The sequence below is a fragment of the Helicoverpa zea genome, chromosome 4, assembly GCF_022581195.2.
Source record: "Helicoverpa zea isolate HzStark_Cry1AcR chromosome 4, ilHelZeax1.1, whole genome shotgun sequence".
Classification (NCBI taxonomy): domain Eukaryota; kingdom Metazoa; phylum Arthropoda; class Insecta; order Lepidoptera; family Noctuidae; genus Helicoverpa; species Helicoverpa zea.
In genome coordinates this window covers 2,717,201-2,736,792 of record NC_061455.1, presented here as the reverse complement: position 1 = coordinate 2,736,792, position 19,592 = coordinate 2,717,201, and the positions used below count along the sequence as shown (strand labels likewise).

At 35.1% G+C, this 19,592-nt stretch overlaps 1 protein-coding gene across 2 annotated transcripts in view; it reads left to right on the top strand.

Annotated features, from left to right (window-relative positions):
• The window catches only part of LOC124629504 (CUGBP Elav-like family member 1), a 292,193-nt gene that overhangs the window by 89,237 nt on the left and 183,364 nt on the right, over positions 1-19,592 (top strand). For both annotated transcript variants that reach the window (XM_047162894.1, XM_047162896.1), the window contains exon 2: positions 6,477-6,515. The gene's annotated coding sequence lies outside the window, so the exon portion shown is untranslated. The remainder of the gene's footprint in view (positions 1-6,476; positions 6,516-19,592) is intronic.

Below are 19,592 nucleotides of genomic sequence, written 5' to 3'. Positions count from 1 at the left end.
ACAAAAATTTGGTCTTATAAAAGTACAGTTTTCTGACTGCCAAAAATCTCAAATTGTGGCTTTTAAGTATTATGGTAGTTATGACCTTTACCAAAAATTCTGAAGTGTCTCTAACTTATTCTAAAAAAGTCACTACTACCCCTGATTTGTTGACGACACTAAACTAAACGAAACACTAGCTTTGTAAAACACGCCAAATCAAATTTCGTACAACACTGACCGATCTTGAAAGCAACAAACTTCATTCGTAATATTTAAAACATTCTCGACGTTTATAACGGGAAACAAAAATTTTCATAAAATAACACACACAGCAGTGAAGCTGGCCCCGAGGGTAGTTTGTACCAATAAATAATAATAAGGGAATGTTGCGAGAACGGAATTTAATTATTTCCAACAAGTTGGCGTTGCGAAGTTGCCGGATTGGACCAAAATATATTTCAAAATGTCTACTTAAAACTGTAATTTGGGTAATTATATTGAGTGGGTATTGGTTGAATAAGCTGAAAACTCTACGTTTTGAATAAAACCAATTAAACTCTACATGCAGGATATAATATAGGTGGCGATAAAGTCGACAATGTACTTAAAACAAGACTCAAAGAAATACCAGCTAACGATTTCATAACTGTAGAAAGAAATTCCGAACATTTTGCACCGCAGTTTTAACTGTAGCAAGAAAGTATTGTATTCAAACGTATGCAAGTTTCGGATTTCGTTTGACGATAAATCGGATTGCAAATGTTCGCCATCCATAACCTATTTCAACAGATTTACTGAGCAGTTTTCTTCGATAAACGATAATATTATAGTCTAGAAAGACTAAAATGGAAGATATGATTGGGAACAGAAATGCATCCTTATTGGAACAAGTCCAAAAGTATTACAATTGGAAGCCAAATTGCTGATTGCAATGAGCCTTTTTGTTCTTAAAAGTATGCAGATAGATCATTGTCTTTTCTTTTTAGAGGAGCACACTTAGAATTCTGGAGTATGCCAATTTCATTTAAGCAGCAAAGTCTGTTTTAAAGTATTACAGATTTTATAACACTCATAAACTAATAGCATAATAATTCTAATGAAAGATTTTATCAAAGTCATTAAGTTTTATTTTCTCAATTTTATAGCTAAATGCCGCAGTATTTGAGCCTTCATCATCTCGCAAATGGTCTTATTTCAGTCCAGCCAGGCTTTCATAATAAAGTTCCCCAAACCGGTATTAACGGCACTTGCCACTTGAAACCAATAATAAAGCTAAACGGCCCTTGCGACTTCCATCCGAATTCTATAGAAATCGGCCTTACACTTTTTATATTGCCAAAGGAACTTTTTTATATTATCCCCATCTTCATTCCCTACTTAAAGTCTTAGTGGAGTAGTAAAATAACTTCTGTAAGAAGGGTACCAAGTTTTGACATAATTTTGGCTGAGTTTCCAACTTTTGGGCCTGTACGAAGGGTGTTGGATTTTTATGAAGAGAGAACTGAGAATCGATAGATCATAATAAATTTCCAGGAGTGGCCCGCATTTTGAGGTCGCGGCTTATTTATCCACGTGCAAAAAGTATTATAAATAATGATCAAAGTTCTTATTTTTTGTTTCGCGAGTTTGGCAAGCGCCGCCCGTCCGTTTTTTGGGAAGTACAAAGTTTGGGGGTCTTAAGTCTTACTTTGGCCGTGTTCGGAATATATTACAAGCTTGCATTAAAACTTAGTTGGCAAAAAATGAAGATTTCATAACGGCTCTTATGCATAAGTACGTTATCCTCGTCAATTCAAAGTCTTGGTAACTGAATTTTTAGACTTCATTATTTTTTCCAGCAACCATCAAGTAGCTGATCAATCCTGTAAGGCCGAAACAAATTGTTGCATTTACTTGCCTGGCATCACAGAAAGGGAATCATGTTTTTCCTTGGATACAATGACAGCGTTCAATCCCATTCAAGTAATCTACCTTATTCTACCTATAAATTCAACAAAACACCATCTTCGTTCATCCCAAGGAGACACGCAACAAACGCGGTGTCCTGCGTGAGCGACGAACGCGACGCGACGCGACGCAACACGACGCGACGTAATGCGACGCGATGCTATACGCGACAGATGTCCTACGTGATTTTGGTCATTACTTCTCAAATCATGGAGAAGTTGTGTTACAATTTTGCTTGAAAGTTCATATTTAAAGTACAGACAGCAACAATCTTCCAACTTGTTTGTACTAATAAACGATTTCTTTAATATTTATGTTTTTTTTGTCCCACAACAATCAACGCTTCTGAATAGTTCGCGGTGTCGCGTCTGGTCGCCCTCAAAACAAGTACGCGTTACGTCGCGTCTCGCCGCAGACTGTCACATAGGCCGCATGTAGGGAATTCCTTTGAGTTGATCGCGTTCGTCGCGTTCGCAGCGTCGCGTCGCGTCGCGTTCGTCGCTCACGCAGGACACCGCGAAACACAACAGCGGCATAGCATTCCATATTTTCATACGAAGCGTATTCGTACGATCATCGCTCATTTTAAATTTTGCCAGTTTATTTCTGTTATTTTCACACAGAGAACCATATATACTTTTATGTTTTGACATAAAACATAAGTAGTAGTAATACGCGGGGCGGGTAAGTGCAGGATATTTTTCTACTGGTAGGTACATTCTTTGCTTGTGGCCCCGTATAGGGTTGTCGCTTTTTATTAAGCGTTAGTGAAAATGTGGAACTGACTTTAAAGATTGCTTTTGGTCGGAATTGGATTCGTATGCGGCCTTGTTCAGTTTTGTTTGTAATTTTAATATAGTTCCACTGGATATAGCAGTAATAATAGGGGTATGATTACAATTTGGAATAAAGGCTTTTGCGCGAAGATAGCTTTGTAGTTTGGGTTTGTGATCTTGTGCATTAAAGAGGTATTGTTCAGGTCTTTTTGGTGGTCAAATGCCTCTAATTTATGAAGTATGGAACGTTTACTTTTTGATAAAGAACCTTCATTTTAATATTCGATGTATTTATCAAATTCTGTAACTCTTTTCTTGCGTAGTTATTTCTCGTTATTCCTCAACCTTCACAATTGTGTCCTTCCGAAAGATTGACGATTCAATCCGACGACGGGTTTTGACAGATTGTTATAATCTCGAATGTGACAACCCTACAGGGGAATATTATAATATAACCCTTTCCTTGAGACGGTGTACTTGTGGCGTTAATCAAAAAAGGCTATATTCTCCTTGACGACCGTCATAGAGGGGGATTTATTTACTTGAGTTTCTATGTACTTTCACGTCACCCTTTCTATTTATGTCATGGTCCATAGAATTGAGAGAATATACGCTCGATAAATGACAGGAATTAATTAATACAAGTTGGTGACGATATTTCATACTTAATTAGATACAGTACTTATACAGTTTAGAACAAATAAGTGGCACAACAAACAACTGTTGAAGCAACATTTTATTCTGTTATCAAAAAGGCAAGAAATTAATATCTAACACATATAAATCACTAACACATAGATGTAACCTTTTTACTATCTATTTTTACAGCCTAAAAGCCGAACACAAGTATCCATATGACTGAGCGCGGTAACCACGCTCCGTCGGGACGCACAATCGATTCCTGATCGCAGAAATAACAATATAATTCAACTGCTCGCTCGACTATCTGCTCAACCCCACCTGGTGCTCCCTCCTAGGGGGGGGACTATCGGGCTATCCCGCGAGATTCCGGGAAATAAAAATAACGGGATGTATGAGTAGGCTTCTTTAATATTTTGTTAATGGATATATTATATTTTTAGCAAAATTGTAGATAACTTATGGAAATATAAGTAAAAAAAAATCAGTAAAATTGGAAAGCACATAAATAGTTTGAGTTTGAAATCTGTTCAAGCGTTTCTAGTTTAAGAATCTTCAAACGAAGTTTCAAATTTTAATACTACCCAGTAGAATACGAAACCTGTAAAACAAGAAAAATAAACTCTAAAATTTATTACTGTTTGAAAAATCAATTGAAATCAAACACAGAAGCAGGTACAAATTTAACTGAAAATTTCAATAAAGTGTCGTTTTTATAGATTCTCGTAAAAATCTCGACGAAAATCTATATTGTGTTCCTGCTTTTCTCCTGCGGGATATATTTTTATTTTAAGTCGCGGAACCCTAAAATTTGTGCAAGGGGGAAAATAGTAAAAGTTGGCGGTGGCCCATAACTCAACGTGGAGGAGACGTTACTCCGATACGGATGCACGGCCGATAAATCGGACGAATCGGCAGCATTTTTAATCGGATACTTCAAATAAATATGACTGAGAATTGTTTGTGAAATTATATGTTTATCAACTTCTTGCTTGTTTAATTTCCAACAATAGTGATCAAACGGGCAAGCTATAAATAAAAAAGGAAAAACCCTTTTGGACTAAGAACTCTTGTTCAAGGCACGTTTTTCATAGTGGCCCATGCAACACCGCGCCATGCCTGCATAGGTATAGTAAAGCTACGGTAAAGTTAGGTACTTTATCGTAGCTTTACTATATATAGTAATACGGTAAAGTACCTACAGTAAAACGTTTGTGAGCAAGAGGCCTAAGACCCCCCCTAATTTACGTCTATAATATTAGTACGACCTTCAGCGTGAAACCAAATCAACTAGCATTAAAATCACACATATTTACGTTACACTTCGCAACGCGACGCACTCACAGGCCGTGAACAATCAAATCAAATGAAAATTAAATCGTGTACGGCACGAACACGGAGACTTAACATTAATTATTCATTAATCCTACACCGTACAGAATTGATGATAGCAAAACATGGCGACGGCTGTCTCGTATTGACGGATTGTATTTATAGCGATTATTACTGTGTTCGCGTGGCGTAACCTCAGTATGTCTGTGAAACGAATAATGTAATTTATTTGTGTAGTGTGGTGGAATCATTGCATTTTTCATAGGCAGCGCACAGGCTATATCTCGGCACCCATTTCACGATTAGTGTTAAGACTCTAGATAAATATAGACGAACATCGCTATGATTGCTCAGTAAAAGATTTTATGATTAACGAACTGTACCCCGCAGTTTCACCCACGTTTCGCAGGAATTAATTCACGCACACGAATTAAAAGTTCCCTGTGTCCTTTCTCACTTTTCATTTATAAGTATTAATTATGGTAGGAACTTAAACTTGGAAAAACTTATGTAGCATCTAAGCAAGATGCTCATAAGCGTACTACGCAGGCCTGAATAGGACTGTATTTAATAAAAACGCTTCAGCAAGATTGTAAAAAATATTGTAATATGTCAGACTATCTTGACGGAGAAAAATTAATAAAATAAAAATAAAACACACACACAAAAAGGTAGGAAGGTATAAAGGTTTTAGTCCGCCACACTTACAATAAACAATGAAACAATAGACACAGCAACTTGAACCACCCCAATATTACTCCCACCTGTGTCCATAATATTTCGTAACAAAAAATCCATAAACATTAACTGAGTTTCCCCTCTGTATTATACCGTTTTCTATGATTTACTGCGCGAAGGGCTCATCAATCCTGCGTTTACCTTATACATACCTACCAATCTGTATTGATGTTACCTATTAAAAAGCAATCATGCTCTGCTTGTGGAATAATTACCTGTCTGTATTTGTCTGGGAAATAATTGTGGATAGATCTGACTAACTTTATCCATATTCATATTCATATCATTTATTGCGTTCCACAAGTTTCACATGGTGTTACAAAATAAGCTTACAGCTACGTACATTTGTGGACCCTGTTAGGGCACAGCAACATTTGGCATTTAATGCCAGTACATTTAAAATACTTAAAACTTATCCTTACTTTTGTCCTTGTCTAAAAATTACTGTAAGACCAATAAGTAATTATGGGTAAATCTGACTAAACTTTTCTTTATTTGTGCCTGTCTAAAATGCTTTAAGACCAACTGGTGTCATTCATCTAGGATACCTTCTTACTTTGGCAAAGGTTTTGTGAGATATTCATAAATTCTTATGGGAAACATTGTCGTGTCTATGGTAGTGAAATCTCGACTTCTTCAATACTGTTATATACTAAAGTTCGGCCATTCAGAGAATGCGTTCCTGACACGTCGCGATTGAACTGACGACGTAACTACATTCATTGATTATTGATATAATAATGTTGTTTTAATGCTCCTCAATTGTTAAAACGGTAAACAACCAGCAAAAATATTTTTATCGTAACTGCAACGCCATTGCAAAGTTACGTCGTCAGTTCAATCGCGACGTGTCAGGAACGCATTCTCTGAATGGCCGAACTATAATCCAGGGATAATTTTCATTTAAATATATAATTAATAGTTCAGTAATTTTATAATTTGAATTCAGAGAGACGATTTTGACACATGTCCGATATTAAGTCGATTAACTGTACACCCGTCTGAAAAAAATTACATGATATATGAATATATTTTCTAATGAAATTTTTCTTTTTGTTTCAGGTGGATTTCTAATGAAATATTAATCGTCCCATGCGATAAGTATGCACCATCATATTTTTTATTATTTAATGTAACTTAAACATTTAAAAGTATTTTTAGTTACACAAACATTGGAATATCGAAAAGTAATTGGTGAATATTTAGTAAAAGTAAATACATTGTAGTACGTTATTTAATTCAAATGAAATAATTTATACGAAAAGTATAAGTAAGTTTAAACAACTTAACAATTTCCCGGAATCCACGTACTGAAACGCTGTTGAGTTATTGAAAAATATTACTCTATACTTAAAATATATCATGAGCTGTGAGATTTATTTTTCTTTACCAATTATTTCTACCAACATTATTTACACTGCTGGATATCTACCATTATAGTTCGGCCATTCAGAGAATGCGTTCCTGACACGTCGCGATTGAACTGACGACGTAACTTTGCAATGGCGTTGCAGTTACGATAAAAATATTTTTGCTGGTTGTTTACCGTTTTAACAATTGAGGAGCATTAAAACAACATTATTATATCAATAATCAATGAATGTTATAATTTTGTGCCAAACTGAGTGTCAAATAACTTGGTAAACAATATTTTTCTAAATCTATACTGCGCTATTACAAGGTTATGTCAGCGGTTTATATTTTGTAGTGCTGTGCTAAAAATAACAGGCAAGTATCGTAATCTGTTCTTATACAGTTATAATATAAAATAATACGTTTTGATTTTCTTTTTAAGAATTGGAAAATAATGGACTATAAGACTTAATTATAACGTTTATGAAATATAAAAATAAAACTATGACCAAACCGCATTTTTATACTTAGATTAAAAATGGTAACCCCAAATGGCGTTATGGGCCGCCATTTTGTGACGCTAAAACAGTCGTCCGTTGTCGTTTCGTGCGCATAGACCACGTTTTTCAAGTGTTTTCGATCTGTTTTTATTTGATTACCCGGCTTTTGTTAGACCGAGATATCAGGATTGATTCTGTTATTGATAATAATATAATTATACATGTAGGCGAAGATGATGATGAAGACACCACCTCCTCAAGCAAATCGGAGTCTGATTAATATTCTGTTCGCACATTCAATTCAATGTACTTGTAACAAAGAATAAATAAAACAATTTTATTATATGAATATTACCTTTTTTTGGTTTCCACTTAAATAACTAAAATATAAAACAAATGATTCCGCCAATTTAAAACGAAAATAATCTTAAAATAATGCGGCGGTTCATTTTGAAGGAACGGTAACGAACTCAGTGTTATGTTGTGCCCATCACTAGTCGTGACTAACTGATAGGTGTCAGGAACGCATTCTCTGAACGGCCGAAGTATAGTTTACTTCACTATACTTACACAAATTAAAAATGTTAACAAGATCAAAATCGCAACATTAAAATTCACTCTTACCTACTAAAAATAAGGTCCAATTTACAAAAACACCTTTCCATAAAATTAAAAGTGCCACATATTACACCAGCTAATGGGCGCTCATTATGGGCAAATTAGTTTTATGACCGCTGTAAGCACTATACAGATAATATTATGAGCGGTTCGTAATACTCGCGGTGGCCATTTTAAGTTGGCATGTACAGGCTAAATGCTCTGATACAGCTAATGATTAAAGTGGTGATACAAATGCGTGCCAGAACTGCAGTTGGCAATATTAGACGATACGCTTGAAATTATGCCCGTGATTTTCGCGTCAACAAGGATTTTGCTGTGTGATATGCGTGATTAGGATAATAGAATACTAGTTGTTATTCCGTTTGTTTATTAGTTTTTGTTTAAATGTCCAAAAAAGGCTAAATTACTGGCTATTTAGTGCTTAAAACTGGTCCGTAAATAAGGTAACATAGGCTGCACATTGTACACATGGTAGTGTAAGAAATAAATAAATGTCCATTACTGTCGTGCCATTCAAGACTAGGTATAGTACAAATATAGGAGTGTAAGTTAAAATGTAAGGATTTTTCCATTAGCCTTGCGCAAATTAACTGCCCGATACTCCGACATACAATGTTTGCAGACCAAAAATAGTGGACCTAATAAAACGTATATTTTTAGATAGCTCTGACTGGCACCCTCCTATTCTGACCGCAAGAGTGGCTCGTGACTCAACACCCTCCCAATTATATCAGGAAGGGTGTACTCCCATAGTTGATTATATTTTTGGGGACAGCTGTGGTGCGCTGATAAAATATTTTTTGGTATCTTGACTGGAACCCCACAAGCAGAAAACTCATTTTGTACACTCTTTTCAATGAGATAGAAAATTAAGAAAAATTGCTTAAGTTGTTAACTATTCTTTATCAATTGACTAAAAAGTTGTACTGATACAAAATGAGTTTACAAACTAACTTACACTCGATACTAACTTATCCACCGAACCCGTGTAGCTTAAAATTGTATTTTAATGTTATTCAAAATCATCCTAATTTAAATATCCCATCAACACTTTCAAAGTGACACTGACAACCATAGTTCCCATACATCGTGCATGTTAACCTTCTACCGCTCGCGCTCCCCACAGGCGCCCACCCAATCCACTGGTGTTACATTACGCTAGGGTCCGAAAACCAACAAATTATTCCCCGCGGGCCCCCCCAACGTGATTACAGTAATTCGTTCGAGCAGTTTACTGGGCACGGGATTAGCAGGCGTAGGGTTACCTTGATTTTAATCTGGAGAAGTACGTGTTTGGGTGTCGATTGTTTTATTTTTTTGGGTTTTTAGAGATCTTTCTTATCGGTGTCTTTTAGGATTTAGTATTAATTTTATTGTCTTTGAATATTTTATACGAGAACCAGTTTTTTAGGAAAAACTGGAATTCGCGCACGTATAGATGTAAAAACGGTGGGTTGATGATGAAAAACGTGAGGCCAGCTTTATAGAAATAAAATGTAAGGACCAAACTTCGTTGTTTAAAGCAAAGCTTTGACGCTATAACAACGATCTTACCTTTAAAATCATTTCTCATTACAAAAATTACAACGTTCGCTCACAACACTGATACACTTTACGGCGCCGTCCGATCTTGATACTTCAATTCAATTAACTTTTACACCCAAACAAGCACTCTAAACCGCTACTTTGTTTATTACATTGTATTTTATAATCACATCGTAAAAAATCCCTCTCATTGCGCCAGCTTTAATCTTTGTCTTTAGAGAATTAACATTGAAATATCTTGTTAAAATAGCCGTGAAATATTAATAAGATTATACGCCATCTTGGTCACTGAGTTCAGAACGTTTTGGAGGCCGGAAAATTGAGACTTAATAATGTTAATATCGATTAATTTATTTGGAGCTATTTAATAATGAAAAGAACTATACAAAACTTTTGGAAATACAATTTTATGAAAAAGTAATAATTTTATTCACGATACCATATTAATGGTATGTACAGTCAACTTCAGGTCAGTGGTACTAACAGTTTTATAGGAAAATCGTACTTATTTTATTACTTGATCAAAGTGATTCAATTTATAAAAGCTTATTATTAAGTCATACACATAAACAGCAAGCTTTCTTTTCTCAACATAAATTATTGTGACATTAAAAATGCTTTCTTTAGAATTTAATTTCTAAAAGCTAATGTTAACCCGTTCCTTTACAAGTTGCATAACATAACAGTCTCATAAAACTTAAGTACAAACTTTATTTAATACAGTCATTTTATTAGCTCATGCACTTTAGCGAATGACGTACTTACCATAGTTAATTTTTCCTCCCATTTTCCAAGTAGGAAATTTCTTTAATATCACCTATTACGGGGCTTATGAAAATCTTGGAGAAGCCTCAAAAATGCTGCGAGAGGGGTAATGATAGGGAGTTTAGGGAGTCTAGTGGTAGGAAGGCGGAATATCCTTCGTGTGTAGCTGACTTTATTAAAGGGGTACTTCAGACGTTGTCGCGTGTCGCTGCGTTTAGTGGGATGAAAAAATGAGGTGTTTATGAGGAAGAAGATTAATAGAGATAACATACTCGTATAACGAGTTATCGACGCAAATGAAATCAATATATTTGATTGTAATAGCTGGCAGGAATAAAAAATCAGGGAGCAAATGCTATGGCTGACAAATAAGCTTTAACGTTTGTATATGCAAATGAAGTTAGTTTATTTTAATCTTAACTTATAGCATCTTAAAATTTTTAAATTATTCTCCAAAACATAGAATTCTGTTTGTACGCGTAAATAAAAATCGTAGCGTCAAAAATTCGCGTGTGTGAAACACCTTACTCGAGCTTCGTGAAATTTCATCTGGCATCGTCGGCTGTATTATTAAAGAGCAAACTAGAGCGTAGCATCGGCCTGTGTAATATTAGAGCGTATTGTCGCCGTCTCTGCCTTTCTCATATTTCTTACATCATTAAGTAAACGCGTATTGTCGTTTTGTTGCTGCGACAACGACGATGTTGCGAGTCTTTTATAATGTTCTTTTTTTGTATGTTTTAATAAGTTAAGGGGAATTTCAGGTTGTTAGTCTTTGTGTAGGATTGAGACTATTCTTCGTATATTCGATAGCATGCTAATTTAAGCGTGTTTCATTGCAAGATAGCTCAGCTTATTTATATGAAGAGTACTTGTACTAAAATCTCCTGAGGATGTGTTTGTTAACCTTTTATCCCTATTTAAGCAATTTCTTTAGAATGCGGATCAAACCACAAGGAAAGCTTAGTCAAATCCAACTTACACCAAAATCTAACCCAAACAGACATCAAAGTAAACAAAAGAGCCTCGTTACCCCAATCTAAACTATTGCATCACTTATTCAACCGACTAACATAAAACCATTCACTCATTCACTCACTCACTCGCTCCTATTCGATTCATTCGTTTCCCTTTTGCCCCCAAACCACATACGTCTTAGATTGACGCGTTTAAATTACTCGTTTCAACCCTTACCTTGCCACCCTTGTCGATACCTGAGCCTTTGAGTACGGGGGCTTATAAGACCATTGTCACGGTTTTCTTTTTTTTTCTTTACCTTCCTTTGTTTCTAAGGGGGGAAAAACATTTGAATGTTGGAAGCTTTAATAAAATGAGATTGGTTTAAAAGGTAATGTATAAAAAATTTCGCGTAAAATTAAAGTTATTTTAAGACTGCTTAATTGATATCCAACCTTACATAATGAAGCAACTTTTTGCTATAAGCTGTAGGTGTGTAAAGTAAATTAAACTTTCACCTCCTTTATTTATGATCTAAAATCCAATCGCAACTTTATATCACAGAAATAAATTGCAAAGTAACCCAAAACTAACATCATTAAATCACTCGAGTACATAAAGCGGGCCATTCACGCCGTGAAATGTGCCCGAAAAACCACAAAATGTATCTTGCATAGGTGAATTTAAATTGTTACCTTTTCTAGCCCAAAGTTCCCTTATTATTGTACAAAATATGATACAGAAGGTTCACGGACTTTACTTGTTTATTGACCATCCATTAACCAACTTCATTTATTTATTTAGTATAAATAAAGTTTAATTGGATGTCAACAATTTAATTGGATGTCAACAATTTAATTGGATGTCAACAATTTAATTGGATGTCAACAATTTAATTAGATGTCAACAATTTAATTGGATGTCAACAATTTAGTTTCATTCACTTAACTATTACAATCTTCTTACGCAATTGATGAAAACACATATATTTTAACCATTTTTAATACCAGGTTAGGTATGTTATTTGAGCCACAAAAGCCTATCAAATTACTATGTATTTTGCACTGTATACTGTACAGCTATGTAAAAATAGTCTCTCAAAATGGTCCTTCTGACGTAGTTTTTCAATATTTCCCTTACACAATACCTGGCGTATCTGAGCAAGAACGCCTATGGGTGAGTCATGGGCGTCCCGAAACAATATTTCTAAATAAAACACTTCCTTGAGGGACGCGAATAGTCCTGCTGTGCGTGCCACAAAAGATAAGCGTTGAGACTGTTAAAAATACTATTTTCTTTTTGGTTGATTTTTCAAAGGGAATGCAGAAAATGGGCTTTGAAAAAGGGATAATCGAAACATCATTTTTTAAAAGAAATTGTTTTTGATAACTAAAACTGTCTTGTCATTGCTTATAAATATCTTTTTGGAATACACATTTACGCAGGTAGTCGTAAAATTGGTTTTGGCGGAGACCAATTATCGAACCGCAGCACAGACTCCAAATTAACACAAAACATGTTTTAACGACTACCTCTTATAACTTAAAGCGAGCGAATAAAAACGCTCCACAGCTCACCGTATCGGCCGCATTATATTTAAGTGGGTAGTTTGTGAGAAAAACAGCGTATTGTTGTCGGAATTGAAAATAAACTCGCACCGACCCCCCCACCTCGGGGATGTGTAGCTCTCCCCTGTATAATATTCGGATTGATCGTGTGATGTGTGTGAATTACAGAAGGATAATAAACAATGTACAATATGAAGAATGAAAAAAAGCAAATAAAAATAGTAAAAATAAATTATTAAAAATATAACATTGCTACTTTTTATATTTGTCGATTTATACCTGTTTAACTAAAACACGTCTAAAGAAAAAGGAATCTCTATAACTTTGACGCAAATTGTAGCCGTAAATTGAATCTTTACATTTTATATTGCCTTATACTCCACCCTCTATGGATGATGATCATCCATAGACTGTCCTCATACTAATTAGATTAGAGGTCGGTGCAGCATGTCTTTTTCCCCCATACACTTCTATCTGACATCATCTTATAAGATACATTCTTTCCATTTGTCAGTCACACAATCTATCCATCCTTTCTTTTCCCTACTCATTACATATTTGTCAGTCACACAATCTATCCATCCTTTCTTTTCCCTACTCATTACACATTTGTCAGTCACACAATCTATCCATCCTTTCTTTTCCCTACTCATTACACATTTGTCAGTCACACAATCTATCCATCCTTTCTTTTCCCTACTCATTACATATTTGTCAGTCACACTATCTATCCATCCTTTCTTTTCCCTACTCATTACATATTTGTCAGTCACACAGTCTATCCATCCTTTCTTTTCCCTACTCATTACATATTTGTCAGTCACACAATCTATCCATCCTTTCTTTTCCCTACTCATTACACATTTGTCAGTCACACAATCTATCCATCCTTTCTTTTCCCTACTCATTACATATTTGGTTGACTTTCTGTATTTATTTACTCAGTAGCAGTACCGTTATTTTGCACCACGCCGGTGTGTTTTACTCGCGTCTCGTATATCCCAATTATTTTCGTCCATTGTTTACTATTATTGGGCGCCTGATTGCGTTCAAGGGTAGGGGACCTTTGCTGTATTATTCTTAGTAATATTTTATAGTAGGGTCACGTTAATTTGTAGTAGATTTTGGGAATAACATGCTTTTAGTTTTTCTAAGAATTAGTACAAAAAAACACTTAATCTGTTAGTGCGTGATCTGAAGATAGTATCATCTTAATGTTGTAAAAACGACCAAATAACACCGCATTATGACCTTCTGATTATAATACACTCTTCACAAAGAAAGTACCAATAAATCAAAATAACGAACCCACTGATCGACTCCTCAAACCATATTTATCCTCTCGAATGATTTGCGCGGCGCTTATTTAAAATAATCGAATCGATACGGCACGAGCAATCGATAACAATCGAATCAATTCGATGCGATACTGTGTACGTACCGAATGAAATCGCTCTCATTACCTTCGGCGCCAGTTCGTACGTAAGAGGGTTACCATGTTTGAGGGTGAGCTTCGGACATTCATTTGATTTTAGTATTAGTGAAATCAATTTGTAGGGAGAGGTGTGATGTGAGTGGTACGTGGAATATTCCGTTTTACATAAAGGGAAAATTAAAACAATATAATAGGGCAGAAAAGTAGCTTACATAACAGGGCAGAAATTAGCTCACATAAAACCCAAGTTCTGTGTGAAAATAATGGTAACAGAAATAAAACAATGTAAAAAATGCCACTTAATGTGTTTAATATAAAAATTCCTCTTTCGCTGGACAAAATCAAGAAAATATCAACATATACAGAACAAAAATAAGCAATTTTTATTAAACACTACATAATTTATCAGAATCCTCTCTTCCTCGAACTTGATTACATTCCCTTCCACTCCCACTTGTTCATAATTGAATACAGTCGGCCACTTATAAGATTTCTTCCATTTAAATCCGGCAGCGTATCCACCCTACGCTATCGATGGTGGCGGAGTGGCTTCTCACTCAATCTGTCAATTAACGTACGTTACTTGGACTGTAACATGTTTCGCTTTTATACGCCTTCGCAGCACAGCTACATGTAAAAGGTAAACTTTGTATGATGGCCACAGACTTAGATAGATTTGGAGAATAGAGATTCTGTTTTCACTGCCATTTTAATTTTAGGTAGTGTCACGATAATCGTAGCTATGGACTATTTCTTATAATTTTCAATGATTGGGAAATGTGATTGTGAATAGTGAAACTTGAATTTTTTTTTCTATTAAAGTAATGCTTCTTAGTTGTTAAATCTCACGTAAGACATATTTTTAATACAGGTGTGCAGAACCTACAACATATTGTATTTTTCTGTTAAACCAACTTTGATTTTAAATGGACAGACTTTAAGTTGTATGTAACCTTTCTATTTTTTTTTTAGTCTGTGGTTTGTCTACAATAACCACGAGTATTGTGGCTGCTGTTAAGTATGTGTGCACTTCGTTTGGCAATTCTAGTAGACCTTCAGTGTGGTCACAAAACAAACACCATGTATAGGTTTGACAGATCTACTTATAGACGGCCGTTTTGTATTTTACTATCGCCACATCAAATAATTCCTGATCTGAATTCGAGTAGTATTTTAAAGAGTGCTTTTTTCCACATCAATTTAACCAAGTTCCGAAAATCATTTTGATGTTCTGGACTATCTGTGTATCACAATTCATTTTACTCGTTTCAGTAGTCTTGGCTTGAAAACGCAACTTCAGAGATAATTTGAGTGTCAATGTAAGTTTCATCCGTGTAGGTAGTCAATTTCCAGGACTCAATGATGGAACAAGTTCATTTTTTTTTACCATTTTATTGATTCTGTACGATCGTTAGTGGAATAGTTAGTCATACCAAAAAGGGTTTCCGCGAATTTCGAAAATCTGTACGACGTGTGAGAATTTCAAACTAAAATTTTAGTTTTTCGGTATCGACAAAAAATTTCGCATAGTCGTAAACTGTTGGATTTCACACAAACTACTGCTAGGCTTTGTGCATACAAAGTTGCGGAAAAAACACGATAGTTTTAGATAGATTGACGAGAATAAGATTGGTATTCGCCTGCTACCTAACTTTTTTAATTGTGATAAAATTATTTGTCGCTTCGCTGACCAATTAAACAAATCTGCATATCACTTTACTGACTTTTTCTATCGGGTATTGTATAAAAAATATATCATTCAAAATAAAGTGATATAATTAAATATGCAGTTGACAGCAATGTTTAAGAGAAAATAATTTTTTGTACTGATTTACAGAAATGTCTTCCAAAAAACGTTTAGCTTCGTGATTCCTCGGCATTTCTCGCAACACTTCGGGTCCTGAGTGCTGATTCCGAGTTTTGTAAGTTTACGCGCTCGATACGTAATTATAACCTGGCTGAAGTAAAGAGTCGTATACTATATGACATGATTAGAATATAGTATGTTCATTCATTTTTCCGGATAATAACGCATACTATTTCGCAAGTGAGCGCGTTTATAATACTACCAAGTGCCGATGACAGCCTTTATGAAGTAAAAATGTCAAAAATGAATACTACTTAATTATGTTGTATTATAATTTACGCATCGAGAAAGTTAACTTGCAAAACTCGCACTAGGCACTCTGTACTCGCCCGGAGACGTGAAATCACCGCGCGTAACTTTCCCAACTCGCTTGGGAATATTTGTACAACTGCTGTACTGTGTTTGGTATTTAAATATTTGCCCACTTAACTTATGTGAGGTTTAATATGTTAATGTAAAAATTATGTGTGGATTAGTTGTTAATTGATTATAATTAGGAGATTTTTAACAGCTCGACTTAACTATCATCATCATCATCATCATCCTCCGAGCCTTTTCCCAACTATGTTGGGGTCGGCTTCCAGTCTAACCGGATGTAGCTGAGTACCGACTTAATTATCAATCAACTTAATTAATCCTATTTAGTGAAATACAGATATTACCTCATTTTATCATTACTCATAGTACAGATATTACCAGTAACAGTCATCATCATCATTATCACCATTGTTTACATAATTATGCCTAATTATTATTTACATAATTTGATGTTATTGCCAAAAATTACAGGTATGTGCTCTAGATAAAAAAAGTAATTGAACATTCTATTTATACCTATTTCAATTTCTATAATAACACCTGTTCCCAAAGTAAATGAAGTCTACTTCCTTGCCTCCAAGACACAGTCAGTACAGCCTCCACATGAAATCGTTTTCGGTTCTAAATTAAACTTCAGCAGTAATGTGTTTGATCAAGAGATTTACTTAGTTTGCTATCGCTACAACACAACAAATACGGTGTTTATAGGATCTAATTGAGATCCCATCCCCTTCATCCCTTCCCCTTTGTATGCTCTAGGATAGGTTTCATTAAGACGCTTATTGTTTAAATTATAATTAATTTATGTTTGTTTGTGTTGGTAATTTGCGTTTGTATTTGCGGTTTCTTAGCTTTGTTTATGAGGAATCTATTAGAAACAGGACGTATTATTTCGATTCTTAAAAGATTCCAATTGTAAAGTATAACGAAAATTGGACATAGTTTGTGACCTGCTACACGTCTACGGCGTAGCTGTACCTGCTACGGCATATTAGTTGGCGCTACAAACTCTTACTGTGCTACGCCGTAGTCAGTGTCTACGAACTCTACTAAAAAAACTCCAGTATTTACGATAATTTGTTTTTGAATAAATACTTTGAGGATCCAAAATAACACCGTTACACTTGAAAGCACCAACCTTTCTTTGTAATGTAACAAAATTACAAATTCTGTAGCCTACGAACATTTTTCTGAAAAACACACCCAGAAACCATTTACTGGAACGACAAAACAATCTTATTTAACAGTCAAGGAATGGTATTCTGAATAAAAAGTGACGTTTGGCCTCACCTCCCTTAAATTACGCACGAGACAAGAATTTTGATGGCACGCCGAATTTCCACCCGGAATAAAATTAATGCAGGGGACTGAAAAAAAGAAAAAAAACCATGGAGAACAAAATGACTAGCGGAGATGCCATAACGCAAAATCTCCTAAGAAAGTAGCGCGCCAAAATGTTGGTGTGCGGGGACGAGGAACGTTACTGTTTCCGCCCATACACACCTTCTTTGGACCCAGACCATTTTTAAAATACCAAAAATCGTTGACAATTATCTTAAAGTACCCAAACCCCTCGTTAGTTCACTCGTAACTGATAGTTTTGGTCATTCCTACCGTAAGTATTTGACCTAAAAGAAGGCACCTGACCTACCTGCATTATGGCATCTCCGCTCATCTTTTCTTTCACCGTGAATAAAAAAACTCATTAGAAAATAGTAGGTACATCGGCTACTGGCCGATTGTGAATGCAATGATTTTGTTTTTAGGGAACTAAAACTGTTATGGGGGATACGAGAGATACATTTTAATTTTGGGTTTTGTCTCTTGGACCTTAAAAACAATTTTACGTGATCGAAGTTCTGTTTAAGATTTTTTTTTTGGACCTCGGTTCCTCGGTGTGACTTCTTGTCAAATAGGATTATTAGCCAAAGCGTTTGCTTTATGCTTATGTAGCCAACAATACTTCATCAGGAGCTATGTTTTCAAACACGCATTATTAAGGAAAAAGAGATATTGATGCTACACTCATTTAACTTATACCACATTAACAATTTTAGAATGCATAAATAATCTGAATGTTAAGTATGTAAATACACGTACAATATTAGTCAGTAACAAACAAGTTTAACTATTTCACGACTTTTAGCCTTGGAGAAATAAAAACATTTTGTCGTCGAGATCACTGTTTAATCTACTCTCGTAGACTTTCGTTATTAAGGTTTCTAAGAAATCTAGTTTAATCACAGCTGATAAAATATTACTTATGTGTGTCTGTGTAGTATTTATAGACGCTACGACTGTACTATGGCGTAGCAAAGTGTAGGGATTCTAATTAGTTAGTTTGCTACGCCGTAGACAGCGTCTACGGAATCTTATAAAAAAAAATCTTAATTGAATAATGATGACTTTTAAGGTACATAAATATAATGTATCGACGCCTTAGAGTGAAAACCTCGTAAGTGCAAGAGATAACTTTTCAGGATAAGGATTGGTATTCGATATTTTTTACGATTATCTTCCAAGAAATGCAATAAAAAAATATTGAGAAAAAATGCATTTTTCAGGATAAGGATTAGTATTCCATATTTTTTACGATTATCTTCCAAGAAATGCAATAAAAAAATATTGAGACAAAATGCATTTCCGAGGTTTTCATTCTAAGACGACGGTATATACTATTATATATTTTCAAAATATGTGAGAATTTGTACTTACCTCCGAAGGATATTCACGAGTATGTGTTTTTTGTCTATGTATTGATAATTATTATTGAATAGAGGAAGCCTGAGAGTAGCGCTAGTGACAGAAAAAATTGGAATGGTCAGCGTTTGTCGTGGTATGGGCATGTGATGAGACGGTGTGAAACGCATGCTACAAACAGTGTGCTAAGTATGAATGTGGAAGGATGGAGAGGCAGAGGTAGACCGAGGAAAAGATGGATTGATTGCCTGAAAGAGGACATGAAACCGTAGGGAGTGGATGTAAGTATGATATGTGACAGAAAGGAATGGAAGAAAAATACATATTGTGCCGTACAACCCCAAATGACTTCGGAACAGGGCAGAAAGTTAATGATGATGATTGAATTCAGTAAAACTTAGTCCAATGACAGTAATATTATGAAAATATTGACTACAAAAAATATCTATACCACCCATGATCATGCATACACGCAACACATATATCCCATACAAGCTCAGTTGATAATTAATTCGCTTAGCTTTCGCGCGAAGCAACGCGATAGAGAGA